Consider the following 18,249-nt stretch of genomic DNA (forward strand, 5'->3'; position numbering starts at 1 on the left):
AAAAAGAAATGTTATTATTGTTACTTTTGTTGTGTTCACAAGGACTGGAATCAGTTAATCCATACAGACAGATATAGATATAGCCTGGAGAGAATAGCTCACACATGGGAAAGCCAGAGCTCAGCTTTTCCTATTCTACTGTTCTCCTGGAAGTAGAGAAGTTCACTTTTCTATTTGATGGTTCAACTTTGTTACCATCTCAAGTGAAAACTCCCTTCTCCGGGTGACACCATAACTATGGGTCTAGAGGGAGATGAGCTGATGACATTCCTGCCATATAACTACTTCTAAGGGCCTCATTCTGTAAGGATGTTCATCAAAGGCCCAGCTGGTGAGTGAATTTTTTTCTTTTCATTAATAGTGAGAACTGTAAGTAGGTGGTACTATAGGAACAGGTTTCTGTAATAAAAGGTTAGAAAATTTCTTGTTTAGAATTTTACTTTTGAGCCATTCTGTAGCATAAGCAAGCAAACAGAACAGATTCTTGTAGGCATAGAAATAGCAGTGTAATGATTTAAAAATAACTTAGATTTTACCTAATATGGTTTCACGATTATATATATATATATATATATATATGAATGACAGTGAAAGGAGAGTGTTGTGGAAAGCATAGAGGTTGAATAAAATGGTGGGTAGAAGAATCAGGAAAGGCTCTATTAGATCTATTCTGGGTATTTCTAAAGTATCTGAAAAAATCTCACCTTACTCATTTACTAAATTCTTGAAAAGTTATTCTCCCATAAATATAATCTTGCAGATTTCAGTTAAAGTCTGAGCATTTTAATTAAAATAAATTTAGTTTTAATATTTCAAGTTTTCTAAATCAAACCTTATAACAGTGATATTGATTTAATAGCATAAATTTTACATTAGCCATGAGAAGAAAATTTGCAATTCTCAAATAGTATAAAATTATTTAAATTCAAAACCACCAATGCTTCCTCTAATAGTTATAAAATACACATTCACAAAAATACCGATTAAATTCAAGTTTACTTGTCAATTATCACAAGTCAGTTTTTACTTTGCTAGAATAGTCATTTACTAATATATAATTATAATATATAATGTATATGAGACTAAAATAATAAAAGAAGGCAGGTGTGGTATCATACTCCTATGATCCCAGCATGTTCAAAACTAAGGCAAGAGCATCTTTACTTTGATTAGAGAGTGAGAACCTATCTCTCACACAAAGAAAAATATAACAAAATCAAAGTATAAAATGTATAATGTAGATTTATGACAGGATTGTCATAGATGGAACAAAATAATGCCAATAACTTTCTTAAGTCACAGGTCAAAGAGTATCAACCCTCACCTCAAAAAACAACTTTTATATAAATACGAGTTTATGCTAACAAGCATTTCAGAATTTTCAGTTTGTTTGAATAATTTACGTGAACAAGTTTGCAGTAGTACCCTAGCAAGAGCCCAAGAGCTCATGAAGACAACCAGAAAACAGATGACACACTCTCTATTTTTCTTAATAATTACTTTATTTAACAAAAATATTTTATATATCTCAGTTTTTCACTCAAGTGATTAATAGTTACTCATGGTAGCAGCACTGGCATACAGTATTCTATTCCTCTATTCGTAGGCCTAGTAGTCCAATAATGTCACACAAACACTCACATGCACACACACACACACACACACACACACACACACACACACACACACACTATCCAGTGAATATTTTCATATCTTTCCCAAACTCACAGTATGCAACTTGTGATGAAGCTCCTAGTGCGATTGCTTCCCAACAGTCTCTGCAGGAACACTCCTACTGCTGCTGCCTAATCTCAGGGAACAGGCTTGTAACTGTGAGAATGTATTATTCTAGTCAACTTCTTGTACTTTCAGGTACACCTGCACTAAACTCAATTTTCAAAGCATAATTCATACATTTAAGGTATTTAAGACGATCATGTAATAGCTATGAATTTATACCTAATTAATAGGGTGATCAGGATTTATTCATGCTGTCTATATATTTTAGAAAGATTCCATGGAACTAGCTTTGGTGGCTAAGGGCTTTATCTCCGGAGAGTACTAAAGACTTATTCTTGCTGCTGACAGTGGACAGCACATCAGCCAACATTATCTATTTTCTCACTTGAAAGTCACATACTCACTTCAGGTTCTCTGTGAGCAGGCATACAGCTTTTTGGTTATAACTCACTAAATATGGTAAATCTTAAAATGGTAATGAAACCTTTGATGTAGGATATTTGTATTTTCCTTGACTTATTAAATCTCCACAAAGCAGAAGGCAAAGGTCACCAGAAACTGATAAAACCAGACTGTTCTCAAGTCAAATACTGATATAATGAAGGGGTGAAATGGTTTTTCTTGGAAGAATGTAGTGCTATGAAGAGAGAAGCTCTTGGTCTCTTTTCTTTCAGGTCTCTTCAGACAGATGCTTTCAGGCTGCTTAATCTTTTGGTCTGGGTCAATTTAATAGTGATGGCTTCTCTACTATTACCAATGTTGATGGGCACACTTTGAGTTTTATTACCTACAACTAAATTTTACAACCTACACTAATGGGAAAGCCAGAAACAGTGACAACTATACTTCCAGTGTCTCCTCTGAGCCTGCTCCAGTGTTTTCACATTGGCCTGAGCAGCCCATACCTGAACACTACTACAGACTGCAAGGTTAGTGAGTGTCCACTGTACCACAGTGGGTCCGATTCTTCTTGGCACTGTATTGTTTTGTAGACTCGATCTGTGACCTTTCTTTTATTCTATAACTTCCTGATTAACATTATATTGGTATAAATCTTATGATTCTTCAGTTATGGAACTTTCAGTGTCATCAAATAAAAATATCTGCTGAACATTTCTAATTTAAATTAAAAGTCTCAGATTGGCATGAACACCAGTAGCTTCAGCACTCATGAGGCTGAAGTAAAAGAAATGTAAATTTGTGAACATCCTGGGCTATATAGCAAGGTCAAGCTGCATCAGCACAAAACAAATGAGCAAAGAATACACAGAGCTTGAGGACTTGTAGGTCTCAGTTAAGAGTGTTCCTAGAATGTGCATCATACTTAGATTGACCCTAGCATTACAAACTTTTATCAAATAAAACAAATGACTTTTCTAAGTGCATGCATATGTTAACAACTCAGTGTGCATCCATTGCAACTCTAGTCTTTTTCTGGTGCAGTGAACCCCAGAGAAAGATGCCACTTGGTGAATTAGAAGATGCATCACTTCCTGTGTGTGATAAGCATTTGTAAAGCAGTGGACTGAAGTAGAAAGGTGAATTGCAAAACTTTGGGATAAGAAAAAAAATCATTTTAGATTACCCTCTTTTATCTCATTATGTTATCATTTTTTAAAAAAAGATTCATTTTATCTTATTTTATAAACATATATAAATAAGACTTTGTTGCGGTCTTCAGATACACCAAAAGAGGGCATCGGATCCTATTGCAGATGGTTGTGAGCCACGTTTTGGTTGCTGGGAATTGAACTCAGGACCTCTCAAAGAGCAGTCAATGCTCTTAACCACTGAGCCGTTTCTCCAGCTACTTTGATATCATTTTATAAGGCTTACATATGATACATGTCACATATTTATAAATTGTACATGTATAATTAATAATAAAGGATTATACATATATGGTTTGACCATTTGCAAATTTAAACTTTGAATTGACTTACAGTTCTTACAGTTTGGAAACCAACACTTGAATTAAATATTATCCTGGAGCTTTTAATATATATATATATATATATATATATATATATATATATTACATATATATATATATTACATATATATATTACATATATATATATGTATATATATATATATACACACACACACACATATGAGTGTGTGTGTGTGTGTATGTGTGTGTTTCTTGCATGTATGTTAATGCACCACTCACATGCCTGAATCAGAAGAGAATGGATGCCCTGGAACTAGAGTGATAGATAGTAATGGGCCACCAGGTCATTGCTGGGAAATCAATCCCAGGTCCTGCGCAAGAGCAAAAAGTGCTCTTCACACTGAGCTATCTCTTCTGCTCCTGTCCTGGAGCTTTTGAAAACAGAACATCACAGTGCAGCTACTGTCAGCTTATGTCAGTGGAAGAATCAGATGTTTGGCTCTGGCAATTGGAATGAACTGATTCCTTTTCTAGAGTAAGCAAAAATGATGTAAATGCAAAATGTATGACATAAGGCTTTATACTCCTGGAGAGGTTTTAGAGTGAACTCATCACTAACTTCTCTGTTATTTCCATACATACATGCATCCACAATATTATATAAGTAAATATAATAGTGAACTTGAAAGTATAATTGTATGCCCTCTTTTTACACAAGAATCTGTGTAAGTGTAGTAGTTTTCTCTTTCTCTATTACAAGCTGGTCTCGCTGTACTGAATTAATTTGATAAAATAATGACACGGGCAATCAGGCCAAATAACTAACATAGGCATCAAAGGTAAGACTGTTGCAATAAATTGTAAAAAGTCTGTGGGTGCTGATGATGTAAAATAGCACTGGGAACATTGTTTTTCACTCATGAGAAGGAATGTCTTTTAAAACAGTAACGCTAAAACAGAATCACTATCTGGTCATCATTGGTGAGTTCTTCTTTGTCATAATGTGTTGAAATCTGTGTGTGTCTTAGCATCACATGTTCTCTTTTACAGGAGGCTCCGAGCTTCACATCTTCAGATGAGATTATGTAGACTGTAAAAACTATGGAACTCAGGAAAATAAAATAGTACAATTGCCAGGATAAGAGTGGGGTTATAGTTAACAATATAGGAGCAAGTAATAGAACAGTGCAAGTCGTTTGATCAAGGAATTGGGCAAGAGGGGCACATTAAGGAGGTGGAGAGAGAAGAAGGTGGGAAGAGGGTAAAGGAGAATTGTAGGACACAGGGATCTGAGAATGGAAATGTAAAGGGGGCCTCCTTAGGGAATGAGGGAAACATAAATACAGGAGAAGGTGGGAGCAAGTTAACAGAGCATAGCAGAACACAATTGCTCTGGTGGGGGAATGGAAAAGTGGATGGGGGAACCTTACAAATGAAAGAGAGAGATAAATACAGAAGGCACTAGATAGATGAAACAACAACAGGGATGGCTGAAATGCCATTAGAAATGATCTACCTCCCTTTCCCCTGCAAAATAAAAGACATCTAATATATGTGTTGAACAGTTCTTTAGACCTGCAGTAGAATCGCACAAAAGGTTTAAATGGGATGAGAACTAAACTTGGAGATACCTAGGTCTATTTATAACCATAGTTAATGGTTAAATATTTAATAGGTGTGGAGTTACACTAATGGTCTCCAACCTTATTTTTGATTTTATTCCAGATCTGAGAGGTGTAAGATCTCTTGGAAAAAGAAACAAAAACAGATGAATCAAAAATTATATTTTGCTGACTAAATCACTGGGATTGTTATAAATTATCATTGTGATTCCTATAGAAGTATTAATCATGACATGGAGAGTTTCAAATTTCGGTATAACAAATTATGGAATATGTGACTGATGAGATGTTTTATATTTCTTTTGTGATTTTTTCCCCAGCTCAGCATAATTTATATTTGTTTGTACAAATGTGTGTGGTTTATGTTTTGTGCTCATCACTATATTTTTAGGTGTTAACTACAAAATTAGGTGGCTTAAGTCAATAGGACTGGATTTCTAAGATATGAGGAGGCTCAGGTGTAATACAGGCACACAAAGTGTGCATTCTATATAGATGTGACTAGGTCTGCATGTAGTTTCTATACCATTCTATACAGAGATGATACATAGAGAGATTTATAGATATGTAGGAAATGATGTCCAGTATGGAACGTCAAAAGTTAGAGAGAGTAATCAAGAATATGTAGCTAATCGATGTCTCAATTTAGGGAATGCCAGGGATGGGAGGTGGGAGTTGGTGGTTGGGTCGAGGAGTACTATCATAGAAGCAGGGAGAGGGAGGATGGAATACGCGGTTTCTGGAGGGAAAACTGAAAAGGGGATAACATTTGAAATGTAAGTAAATAAAATATCCAATAAAAATAAGTATCTGAAAAGAACAATGATGTAGATATACTAACCAGAGAATCATAAGTTTGATGTATCTAATATTTTTTTCAGATATTTGAAATATGCTTCCTCTATGTGTTTAAAATGAATAACTTTATGATTATGTTTTCATTAAATAATATCCTTTATTTCCAAGCTGGGCTTGGAGCTATGGCCAATATATTTCTTCTTTTTTTCTACACTATGATAATCCTGTGTCACAGATCTAAGCCCATGGACTTGATCTCCTGTCAATTGACCTTAATTCACATAATGATGTTTCTCACTGGAGGAAATGTTTGGCTTACAGATTTACTTGGGTCATTGAACATTGTCAATGACTTCATATGTAAGGCAACTTATTACATTAACAGAGTGATGAGAGGCCTCTCTATCTGCATCACCTGCCTCCTGAGTGTGTTCCAGGCTGTGATGATCAGTCCCAATACCTCTCTTTTGGCAAAATTTAAATATAAACTAAAAAAATACATGATCTATTCTTTTTTCTATTTTTGGTCTTTCAATTTGTCATTCAGCATTAACCACATCATCTATACTGGTGCTTATACCAACATGAGTGAGACCAACCAGTTGAAGGTGACTAAATACTGCTCACTCTTCCCCATGAACTACATCATCAGGGGACTGATTTTAACCATGACAACCTTAAGAGATGTATTTCTTGTAGGAGTCATGCTGACTACAAGCACATACATTGTGATTATCTTGTTCAGACATCAGAGGCAATGCAAGCATCTTCATAGCATCAGCCATCTAAGAGCCTCCCCTGAGAAAAGGGCCACACAGACCATCTTGCTGCTGGTGGTATTCTTTGTGGTCATGTACTGGGTGGACTTCATCATCTCATCCTCCTCAGTCTTGTTATGGATGTATGACCCAGTCATCCTGACTGTTCAGAAGTTTGTGATGAATGCCTCTCCCACAATTACTCCATTGGTACAAATCAGTTCTGATAAGCGAATAAGCATGATGCTAAAATATATGCAAAAATTATGCCACCAGGTTTTTTAAAAAGTGTAATTTTCTCCTCATTTAAAAATAAATTTATTTATTTTATTTGTATGTATCAGTTTTGGACTGCCATGTATGCATGTGTGCATTCCTGCTATTCACAGAGGTGTAAGAACTCATACGATCCTCTGGATCTGGAGGTACAGATGTTTGTAAGGCACCATGCTGATGCAGTACCAATATTTTTTTCCCTAAAAAACAAAGTTTTCTTAAAGTGTTTAATAGTTCAAGCAGCAAAGCAAGATTCTTTATATGATTTAAATAGAATTTGTAGTATTATGCTTATTCATTCCTTTGACATTTCTGCTAACAAGAAGTATATGGTTCTCAAGTTCATTGTACATCATAAATTCATATTTCTTCAGGAATTCTTTTAGTACCTCTATTTTACTCTTTATCATAAACATTCCCTTGATGTCAATGTTTCTCAAAAGATTATCCTTGCTGATAGCAACTTTTAAAAGCTTTTTAAAAAAATATTTTTTAGTTTACTCTAAATGATCAAGAATGTTATAAATATTTTATTGTAGCTTTAACTCTGAGTCCTAATTATAATTTCTATGGTTTCATAATAGTAATGAGTTTAAAGTTTCCAGTTTTTACTAATAAGTATTAAGTACTTAACAAGTCTTATATGAAATCTTCATGTGCCTGAATAATTTTACTTCAAACATTTCACCCTTACTTAAATATTGATAAATAAAAATTGTGTACATATATAAACATGATGTATGACATGTTCTTTGTGTATGGGTGCATGCATGTATATGTGTATGTACATGAAGGATTTGTGTGCATGTGAACATGGAAGCCTAGAGACAAATTTGGCTTGCTGGAAGCCTTCTTGGCCTGGATTGGGTTCAAGTGGGACACAGACTTCGAAATGGCTTTAAAGACTTGTGCATCTCTGGCCTTCAAGCTCTCTAACTCAACTGAATGCCTGCTGATAAGTTCCAAAAAATCCTGCAAATGTTCTTGCTTATTCTATAGTTTAAAATTGCTGGCGTCTTTTCTCTGTGCTTTCTTTAGCTCCTTATATCTCTCTGTGCTTTATTTAACTCTTTATGCTTAAAGAAACTCTAGGGAAACTAAACTCTTCCTTACTGTTCTGTGCTTCCTTAAGCTCTGAAAACTGAACTGTTTAAATTTTTTATTACTTGTGCTTTAATAAGCACTAATATCTGGTGATTAACACGTGCTGTCTAGCAGCAGGGAATTGAGTAAAAGAATTTATTGCTATTGCTCCTTTCTCTGGTGAGTCAGCCAGAAGCCTCGCTGGCTAAGCTGGGTATCTCTTTGTGAACCACACAGGAAGGAAAGGAATTAAGATGCTTTATATTAGTCAAATAGGCACAGGCACATGAATATTCATACTCCTACACTCTGGAGCAGGTCTAGTGTAACAATCAACTTGACAGTTATTCGTGCATGATTACAGAAATATATATATATATATATATATATATATATATAGAGAGAGAGAGAGAGAGAGAGAGAGTCTGGTTGTGGTCAGTATATATATGTATATATATGTACATATATATATATATACATACACCAACCAGACAGCATATATATACACATATATACATATATACATATATATGTGCATATATAAACGCATATACACACATATATATATGTATGTGTGTATATATATACATATACATATACATATATATATATATATATATGTATATATATATATGTATATATATGCTGTCTGGTTGGTGGCCCAGCGTTTGAGAAATCTGGGGAGGCCTGGTTAATTGAGATGTCTGGTTCTTATACTCCCTCTTTCTCAGTTTCTTACAGCTTTCCCCTAATTTAACCCCTGAGGTTAGCAGCTTCTGTTTATTGGTTAAGCACAAATATCTGCATCTGACTCTTTCAGCTGCTTCTTGGGTCTTTCAGAGGGCAGTCATGATAAGTCCCTCTTTGTGAGCACTCCATAGACTCAGTAATAGTGTCAGGCCTTGGAGCCTTCCCTTGAGCTGTATCCCACTTTGGGTATGTCGCTGGACCTTCTTTTTCTCAGTCTCTTCTCCATTTCTACCCTGCAGTTCTTTCAGACAGCAATAGTTTTTGGTTAGAGTTTTGACTGTGGGATGTTATCTTAGTCAGTGTTTCTATTCCTGCACAAATATGACCAAAAATCAAGTTGGGGAGGAAAGTGATTATTCAGCTTACACTTTCCACATTGCTGTTTATCACCAAAGGATGTCAGTACTGTGTAAGACTCCCTTTCGGGGATCCCCACTCTAGTCTTAGGAGAGTGGCCGCACCCAACGAAACACAAGAATCCTTCCTGTTGTAAACACATGAGGTAGTTTAATGACAGAGCTGCAGGTCGAAATGTATCTCACACAGGAGACAATGCATTCGACCCCAAGGATCAAAAGTTAGGGGTTTTATGGGGTAAAGAGCTTATGGGTGGGGAATTCAGCATAGTGACACACTATTGGCTTATTCAAACATCACCAGAAAGATTACATGTCAGCAAAAAGAATACATGCAGGTCAGGGTGTCAGGGTTCTGTGAGTTGTTAACTCAGTTCCGATAGCCCTGTTATGTCCTCACATTCCTCTTTATCTTTATGGTCAAGCTGTTCCCAGGAATGCCCCGGTTGTTTTTCTCTGTTCTCAGCCCCAGGCAGCCTCTAGGCTCACAAACAACCAGCAATTTCTGAGTACTTTATATGGCTTACAGGTCTTGAAATTTCATCTTTCTTTCAACTGGGACTCAAGCAGATCAGGAAGTAGGAGCTGATGCAGAGGCCATGGAGGGATGTTACTTACTGGCTAGCTTGCTTCCCCTGGCTTGCTCAGCTTGCTTTCTTATAAAACCCAAGACTACCATCCCAGAGATGCTACCACCTACAAGGGGCCCTACCCCTTTATCACTAATTGAGAAAATGCCCCACCGTTGGATCTCAAAGAGGCAATTCCCCAGCTGAAGCTCCTTTCTCGTTAATAACTCCAGCCTGTGTCAAGTTGACACATAAAACCAGTCAGTAGAGGTGGCAACCCATATCTCACTTGATGCATTGTTTTTCTGTTTGAGGTGGGCTCTACAAGTTTCCTCTGTCCACTGTAGGGCATTTCATATAGGGTTCCACCCTTTGAGACCTGAGAGTCTCTTACCTCACAGGTTTCTGGTACATTCTGGAGGGTTCCCCAACCTCTTACCTCCCCAAGTTGCCTGTTTCCATTCTTTCTGCTGGCCCTCAGGACTTGAATCCTTTTCCCCACCCAATACCACATCATGTTTACCTCTTCCTCTACACTGGGCCCTACTATCTGTTGACCTTTGTGAGTTTTGTGGACTGTATCTTGGGTATTCTGTATTTTTGGCTAATATCCACTTGTTAGTAAGTACATACCATGCATATCCTTTTGTGTCTGAATTACCTCACTCAGGATGATATTTTTCTAGTTCCATTCATTTGCTTGCAAAACTCAGGATGTCTTCATTCTTAATAGTTGAGTAGAATTCCACTGTGTAAATGAACCCCATTTTTCGTGTCCATTTTTCTGTCCTGGACATCTGGGTTGTTTCTGGCTTCTGGCTATCTCAAACAAGCCTGTTGTGAACACAATGGAACACGTGCCCCTATGGCATGGTGGGGCATCATTTGGTATATTCCCAAGAATGGTATTGCTGTGTCTTCAGGTAGATCTATTTCTAATTTTCTCAGGAACATCTAAACTGATTTCCTGAGTGGTTGTACCAGTTTGCAATCCCACCAGCAAAGGAGGAGCATTCTTCTTTATCCACATCCTCACTGACGTGTTGTCACCTGAGGTTTTGATCTTAGCTATTTTGATTTCTGTAAGGTGGAATCTCAGGGTAGTTTTGTTTTGCAATTCTCTGATCATTAAGTACTTTGAATATTTCTTTGGGTGCTTCTCAGCCATTCAAGATTCCTCTGTTTGAATTCTTGGTTTACTTCTATACCCCATTTTTGATGGGGTTGTTTGTCTTTTTTGACGGTTAGCTTCTTGGTTTCTTTATATATTTTGTATATTAGCCCTCTATATAATGTGGAGTTAGTGAAGATTTTTTTCCCCAATTTGGAAGTTGTCGATTTGTCTTTTTGACTATGTCCTTTGCCTAACAGAAGCTTTGTTCTTTAGAAAATTATATCAGAGAAGAAATGTTACAGAAAATGGGAGTTATAGAAGGATATAAATATTAAGTTAAAAGCAACAATTTTTTCATGGCCTTGCCTTACTGTAGTGCACACCTGCATCTTTATCCTTGGACCAAAATGTTTTTCTTCATTTTTTTCTAGTTCCATTTTAAGATCTTGGATGGTTTTGTTCATTTCCTTCACCTGTTTGGTTGTGTTTTCCTGTAATTCTTGAAGGGATTTTTGTGTTTCTTCTTTAAGAGCTTGTATCTATTTACCCGTGTTCTCCTTTATGTCTTTAAGGAAGTTATTTATGTTCTTCTTGAAGTCCTCTATCATTGCCACTAGAAGTGATTTTAGATCTGAGTCTTGCTATTCTGGTGTGATGGTGTATACGGACTTGCTATGGTAGGAGGAATGGATTCTCATGATGCCATATAACTTTGGTTTTTGTTGCTTATGCTGCCTCCTGCCATGTGACTATCTTTAGTGCTATTTGCCCTTGCTATAACTGACTGCAGTCTGTCCTTCCTGTAATCCTGGTTGTGTTAGAACTCCTCAGAGTCTAGCAGTCTATGTGATCCTGTGATCCTGTGATTCTGTAATTCTTTGATTCTGAGACCCTGAGATTCTGGGTGTGTCAGAGTTCCTGGGTGTCAGTCTGTCTCTCGGACTCTTAAACCCTGGTGTGGCCTAGGTCCTGCTATTCTGCAATCTTTGGTGTGTTGGAGAGCCTATTATTTGAGCCTCCTCTGGGTGCAGTCAGACTGGGTGCAGAGTTCAAGCCCAAGGTTGACCAGTGCAGACAGAAAGGATCCCAAGCCACTTGTCAGGTGTGGATCATGCTGCTCCCAGTTACTCCCAGTGGTGTTGAACAGATGTTGTGTCCTACTTAATCCAGATTCTACAATCCTGGGCATGCTCAAGCACCTAGGAGTGGAGCCTCCTCTAGGTGCTGTGGAACTGCCTGTAGAGTTCACACCAAAGTTTGAAAACAAATATTTTTATACAATATATTCTGGGTAGGGTTTCATGTCTCCCTGCTCTTGCCAGTTTCTCACCAAATCTCCTCCAGCAAACAGTACTAACATAAAACAAAAACCAATAAACCAGAATAGGACAAAACAGAAAGAAAAGAACCAGAGAAAATGCACAACAAATACAAACAGACAGAGAAACACACAGGTTGGCACAAATAGGAATCTTATAAAAACTTAAAAACAGAAGCCATAACATAAGCACAAAGGACCTATAAAAGTTCCATCAATAATGTTTTGAGTTAGCCATCTATTGCGGGGCAAGGAAGGAACCTACCTGTAAAAGTAGGTGCTTCATTCTCTGGTGAGATTAGGTTGGAGAAACCTAACTTTTCATTATCAAGTGATTTTTAAATCCAGTCCATTTCTGGATTGCTAATAGGTTGCGGGCTTGTGTCCATATTTCATTTTAGCTTTAGGATCTCATCTGCTACAGACCTGTGCAAGCCCTGTGCATGTTGCCACCATCTCTGAATTGATATGTGTGTTCATGTGCTGTGTTTACAAGGCCATGTTTTCTCAGTTTCATCCACCCCTCTGTCTCTTACTTTCCTTCTACATCCTTTTCCACAGAGTTCCCTGAGCCTTGAGGGGAAAGATTTTAGGTTTGAATATTTCAAGATTTCTCAGGCTCTGTGGGTCTCTGCATTTGTTTTCAACTTCCTCAAGAGGAAGCTTCTCCAATGATGACTGAGCAAGACACAGCTCTGTGAGTCTATGAGTAATGCAAAATGTCACTGGGAGTCATTTCATTGCTACATTCTTCTAGCAGAATAGTAGTATATGGCTTTTCCCTAGGCCCCTGTCTTCTGATCTCATGTTCTTGACCCACAGCAGTGTGAAGTACAGCTTCTATCTCATGGAATATAAGTTTTAAATTCGATATTGGTTGGTTACTTCCACAAAATTTGTGCCACCATTGACCAGCATATCTTGCAGGCAGGCCACCATTGTGGATTGAAGTGTTTGTAGATGGATTGGTGTTTACTTATTTCCTTTGGTAGTGTGCATGATACCATTCAGTTCCATGAACAGTAATACATAGGGGTGAAGGATCTACATAGCTGACCAGCTTGAATTTTTCATTTTTCATGATTTGCACAGGTGTTTTCTCAGCAAGAAGGCCATATCATCAGTTTGTGAAGAGCAACCAGGAGCCTTGGCAATAGCCTGGATTATACAGAGGTTTCCATGCCGTATCTTTGGCCAACAACTCAATTAAATATAACCCATTCTTGGTACTGGAAGCTTCATTTAGCCATGAGAGATATTCAGTTGGGGCTCTGCATTCCCTGTTATTTGGTGATTTCACTTAAATCACCTTCATGTGTATGTGAGTAAGTATGTAAGCTTCTACTCTATTAAGTTTCCATCTACTCTCCCAATGTTCCTTGGTTACAGATATCCCTCCTTGTAATACCTTACTTGCCCCCACTTTCCTAGCCTTTTTGGTTTGTTCCTCCAATTCCATCTCCTCCCCCAACATGCTGCCTCCCAAGCCAGATGAGGTACAATAGACCTCTGCCTATAACCCAGACAGCTCCCATGAGCACAGCAGAAGTGAGATCACTTCCTACCCAAATCTGGATTGCAATTATTGAACTCCATAGATACAAAGGTCACATGATGATAAAGAAGGTTAGCCTTCTGTTTCCCTTCCACAGAACTGGCTTCTCAGCAATCACGTGACCAGCAGTCTACTAATCTATCTGATATGGTTGTAAGGCCCCTGCCCCAAATGAAGCACCTCCTCCCTAATGCTTTTGCCTCCCCAACCCTCACCTTGAGCAACCTAATCTGGACTCCCTATTTCAATAACAAGATGTCCTTCTACACAATCTCCTGGGTTGCTGATACACCTGTAGTCACCATTCCCTGAGGAGACTGACCCACCTTTCCTCTGTACCCTGGGAATGGCTGATGAGGTTGAGTTCATCCACACCCCTTCATCTACCACTTTCTGTTCTATTTCTCCTTCTATAGCTAACCTCTGTGGGTATATGGATTATAACTTGCTTATAAACAATTTAACAACTAAAATCCACATATAAGAAAATACTATTTTTGCATCTATGAGTCTGAGTTATCTTATTCAGAATCATTTTACCTGGATTTATCTATTTATCTGGAAATTTTATGGCTTCACTGTTTTTAATTACAGAATAATATTCCATTGTGAAATGTATCACAGTGTTGACTGACTTACAAAAGTTTTGTAATTTAATAATGCCCCATTTGTCCATCCTTGATCTTTTAGCACAAGCCATTGCTGTTCTGTTCAGGAATTTTCCTCCTGTGCCCATATCTTTGAGGCCCTTCCCCACTTTCTCCTCTATAAGTTTCAGTGTTACTGGTTTTATGTGGATTTCCTTGATCCACTTAGACTTGAGCTTTGTACAAAGAGATAAGAATGGATCAATTTGCATTCTTCTACATGATAGCTGCTAATTGAGACAGCACCATTTGTTGAAAATGTTGTCTTTTTTCCACTGGATTGTTTTAGCTCCCTTGTCAAAGATCAAGTGACATTAGATATGTGGATTCATTTCTGGGTCTTCAGTTCTATTCCATTGATCTACCTGTCTGTAGCTGTACCAATACCATGAAGTTTTTAACCACAATTGTTCTGTAGTACAGCTTGAGTTGAGAAATGGTGATTCCACCAGAGGTTCTTTTATTATTGGAATAGTTTTCGCTATCCTAGGTTTTTTGTTATTCTGGATGAAATTGCTAATTGCCATTTCTAAGTCTGTAAGGATTGGGTTGAAATTTTGATCGGTATTGTACTGAATCTGTAAATTGCTTTCAGCAAGATAGTAATTTTTTACTATATCAATCCTTCCAATCCATGAGCATGGGAGATCTTTCCATCTTCTGATATCTTTGATTTCTTTCTTCAGAGACTTGAAATTCTCATCATACAGATCTTTCCCTTCCTTAGTTAAAGTCATACAAAGGTATTTTACACTATTTGTGACTATTGTGAAGGGTGTTGTTTCCCTTATTTCTTTCTCAGTCCGTTTATCCTTTGTGTAGAGAAAGGCCATTGATTTGCTTGAGTTAATTTTATATCCAGCTACTGCAGTGAAGCTGCTTATCAGGTTTAGGGGTTCTCTTGTGTAATTTTTATGGTCACTTATATATACTATCATATAATCTGCAAATAGTGATATTTCTGCTTCTTCCTTTCCAATTTGTATCCCCTTGATCTCCTTTGTTGTCTAATTGCTCTGGCTAAGACTTCAAGTACTATATTGAATAGGTAGGGAGAAAGTGGGCAGCCTTATCTAGTCCCTGGTTTTAGTTGATTGCTTCAAATTTCTCTCCATTTACTTTGATGTTTGCTACTGGTTTGCTGTCTATTGCTCTTATTATGTTTAGGTGTGGGCCTTGAATATCTGATCTTTCCAAGACTTTTATTATGAACAAGTGTGGGATTTTGTCTAATGAATCTCAGCAGCTAATGAGATGATTATGTGGTTTTTGCCTTTGAGTGTGTTTATATGGTGGATTACTTGATAGATTTGCATATATTAAACCATCCTTGCACCCCGGGATGAAGCCTACTTGATCATGATGGATGATCTTTTTTTTAAAATTTTTTTAATTAGGTATTTATTTCATTTACATTTCCAATGTTATCCCAAAAGTCCTCCATACCGTCCCCGACCCACCCCTCCACCCACCCACTCCCACTTCCTAGAGACAGGAGCTCCGAGGGGTATTGGTTAGTTCATATTGTTTCTCCATGTTCTTGGATTTGATTTGTGAGAATTTTATTGAGTATTTTTGCATAAATACTCATAACTAAAATTGGTCTGAAATACTTCTTTTTGGGTCATTATGTGGTTTAGGTATCAGAGTAATTGGGGCTTCATACAATGAAATGGATAGAGTACCATCGGTTTCTATATTCTGGAATAGTTTTAGGAGAATTGGAATAAGATCTTCTTTGAAGGTCTGATAGAACTCTGCACTAAACCCATCTGGTCCTGTTTTTGTTTTTGTTTTGTTTTGTGTTTTTGTGTTTTTTTGTTTTGTTTTCGTCAAGAGACTATTAATGACTGCTTGTATTTCTTTAGGGGATATGGGACTGTTTAGGTCGTTAATCTGATCCTGATTTAACTTTGGTACCTGGTATCTGTCTAGAAAATTGTCCTTTTCATCCAGGTTTTTTCAGTTTTGTTGAGTATAGGCTTTTATAGTAGGATTTGATGATGTTTTGGGTTTACTCAGAATCTGTTGTTATGTCTCCCTTTTAATTTCTGATTTTGTTAATTAGGACACTGTCCCTGTGCCTTCTAGTTAGTCTGGCTAAGGGTTTATCTATCTTGTTGAGTTTCTCAAAGAACCAGCTCCTCGTTTGGTTGATTCTTTGTACAGTTCTTTTTGTTTCAACTTGGTTGATTTCAGACCTGAGTATGATTATTTCCTGCCATCTACTCCTCTTGGGTGAATTTGCTTCCTTTTGTTCTAGAGCTTTCAGGTGTGCTGTCATACTGCTCATGTATGCTGTCTCCACTTTCTTTTTGGAGGCACTCAGAGCTACAAGTTTTCTTCTTAGGACTGCTTTCATTGTGTCCCATAAATTTGGGTATGTTTTGGCTTCATTTTCATTAAACTCTAAAATGTCTTTAATCTCTTTCTTAGTTTCTTCCTTGACCAAGTTAAAATTGAGTAGAGTGTTGTTCAGCTTCCATGTGAATGTTGACTTTCTATTTTTTATATTGTTATTCAAGTACAGTCTCAGTCCATGATGATCTGATAGGATGCATGGGACAATTTCAATATTTTTGCATCTGTTGAGGCCTGTTTTGTCACCAATTATATGGTAAATTGTGGAGAAGGTACCATGAGGTGCTGAGAAGAAGGTCTATCCTTTTGATTTAGGGTAAAATGTTCTCTAGATATCTGTTAAATCAATTTGTTTCATAACTTCTATTAGTTTCACTGTGTCCCTATTTAGTTTCTGTTTCCAGGATCTGTGTCCATTGATGAGAGTGGGGTGTTGAAGTCACCCACTATTATTGTGTGGTACGATGTGTGCTTTGTGATTTACTAAAGTTTCTTTAATGAATGTAGATGCCCTTGCATTTGGAGAATAGATGTTCTGAATTGAGAGTTCATCTTGGAAGATTTTTACCTTTGATGAGTATGATGTTTCATTCCTTGTGTTTTTGATGTCTTTGGCTTGAAAGTCGATTTTATTAGATATTAGAATGGCTAGTCCAGCTTGTTTCTTGGGATAATTTGCTTGGAAGATTGTTTGTGAATTGTTTTTCCAGCCTTTTACTCTGAGGTATTGTCTGTCTTTGTCCCTGAGGTGGGCTTCCTGTAGGTAGGAAAATGTTGGGTCCTGTTTATGTACCAGTTTGTTAGTCTATGTCTTTTTATTGCAGAATTCAGTTCATTGGTATTAAGAAATATTAAGGAAAAGTAATTGCTGCTTCCTGTTATTTTTGTTAGAGTTGGGATTCTGTTCTTGTGGCTGTCTTCTTTTAGGTTTGTTGAAGGATTACTTTCTTGCTTTTTCTAGGGTGTAGTTTCTCTCCTTGTGTTGAAGTTTTCCCTCATTATCCTTTCAAGGGCTGGGTTCATGGAAAGATATTGTGTGAATTGTTTTTTTTCATGGAATACTTTGGTTTTTCCATCTATGATAATTGAGAGTTTTGCTGGGCATAGTAGCTTGGGCTGGCATTTGTGTTCTCTTAGGGTCTGTATAACATCTGTTTGGGTTCTATTGCTTTCATAATCTCTGGTGAGAAGTGTGGTGTAATTCTAATAGGTCTGCCTTTATATATTACTTGACTTTTTCCCCTTACTGCTTTCAATATTCTATCCTTATTTAGTGCATTTGTAGTTCTGATTATTATGTGTCCAGAGGAATTTCTTTTCTGGTCCAGTCTATCTGGAGTTCTATAGGCTTCTTGTATATTCATGGGCATCTCTTTCTTTAGATTTAGGAAGTTTTCTTCTAAAATTT

General features: G+C 37.1%; 1 pseudogene across 1 annotated transcript; it reads left to right on the plus strand.

Annotated features, from left to right (window-relative positions):
• Positions 1 to 248: 248 nt before the first annotated feature.
• LOC147003963 (vomeronasal type-1 receptor 90-like) lies at positions 249 to 7,770 on the plus strand (annotated as a pseudogene). Its single transcript, XR_015047622.1, has 3 exons — positions 249 to 331; positions 2,415 to 2,669; positions 5,360 to 7,770. The product of XR_015047622.1 is annotated as a vomeronasal type-1 receptor 90-like (transcript).
• The last annotated feature ends 10,479 nt before the right edge of the window (positions 7,771 to 18,249 follow it).

Source organism: Mus caroli, unplaced genomic scaffold, assembly GCF_978045245.1.
Source record: "Mus caroli unplaced genomic scaffold, Mus_caroli_1 scaffold_7, whole genome shotgun sequence".
Classification (NCBI taxonomy): domain Eukaryota; kingdom Metazoa; phylum Chordata; class Mammalia; order Rodentia; family Muridae; genus Mus; species Mus caroli.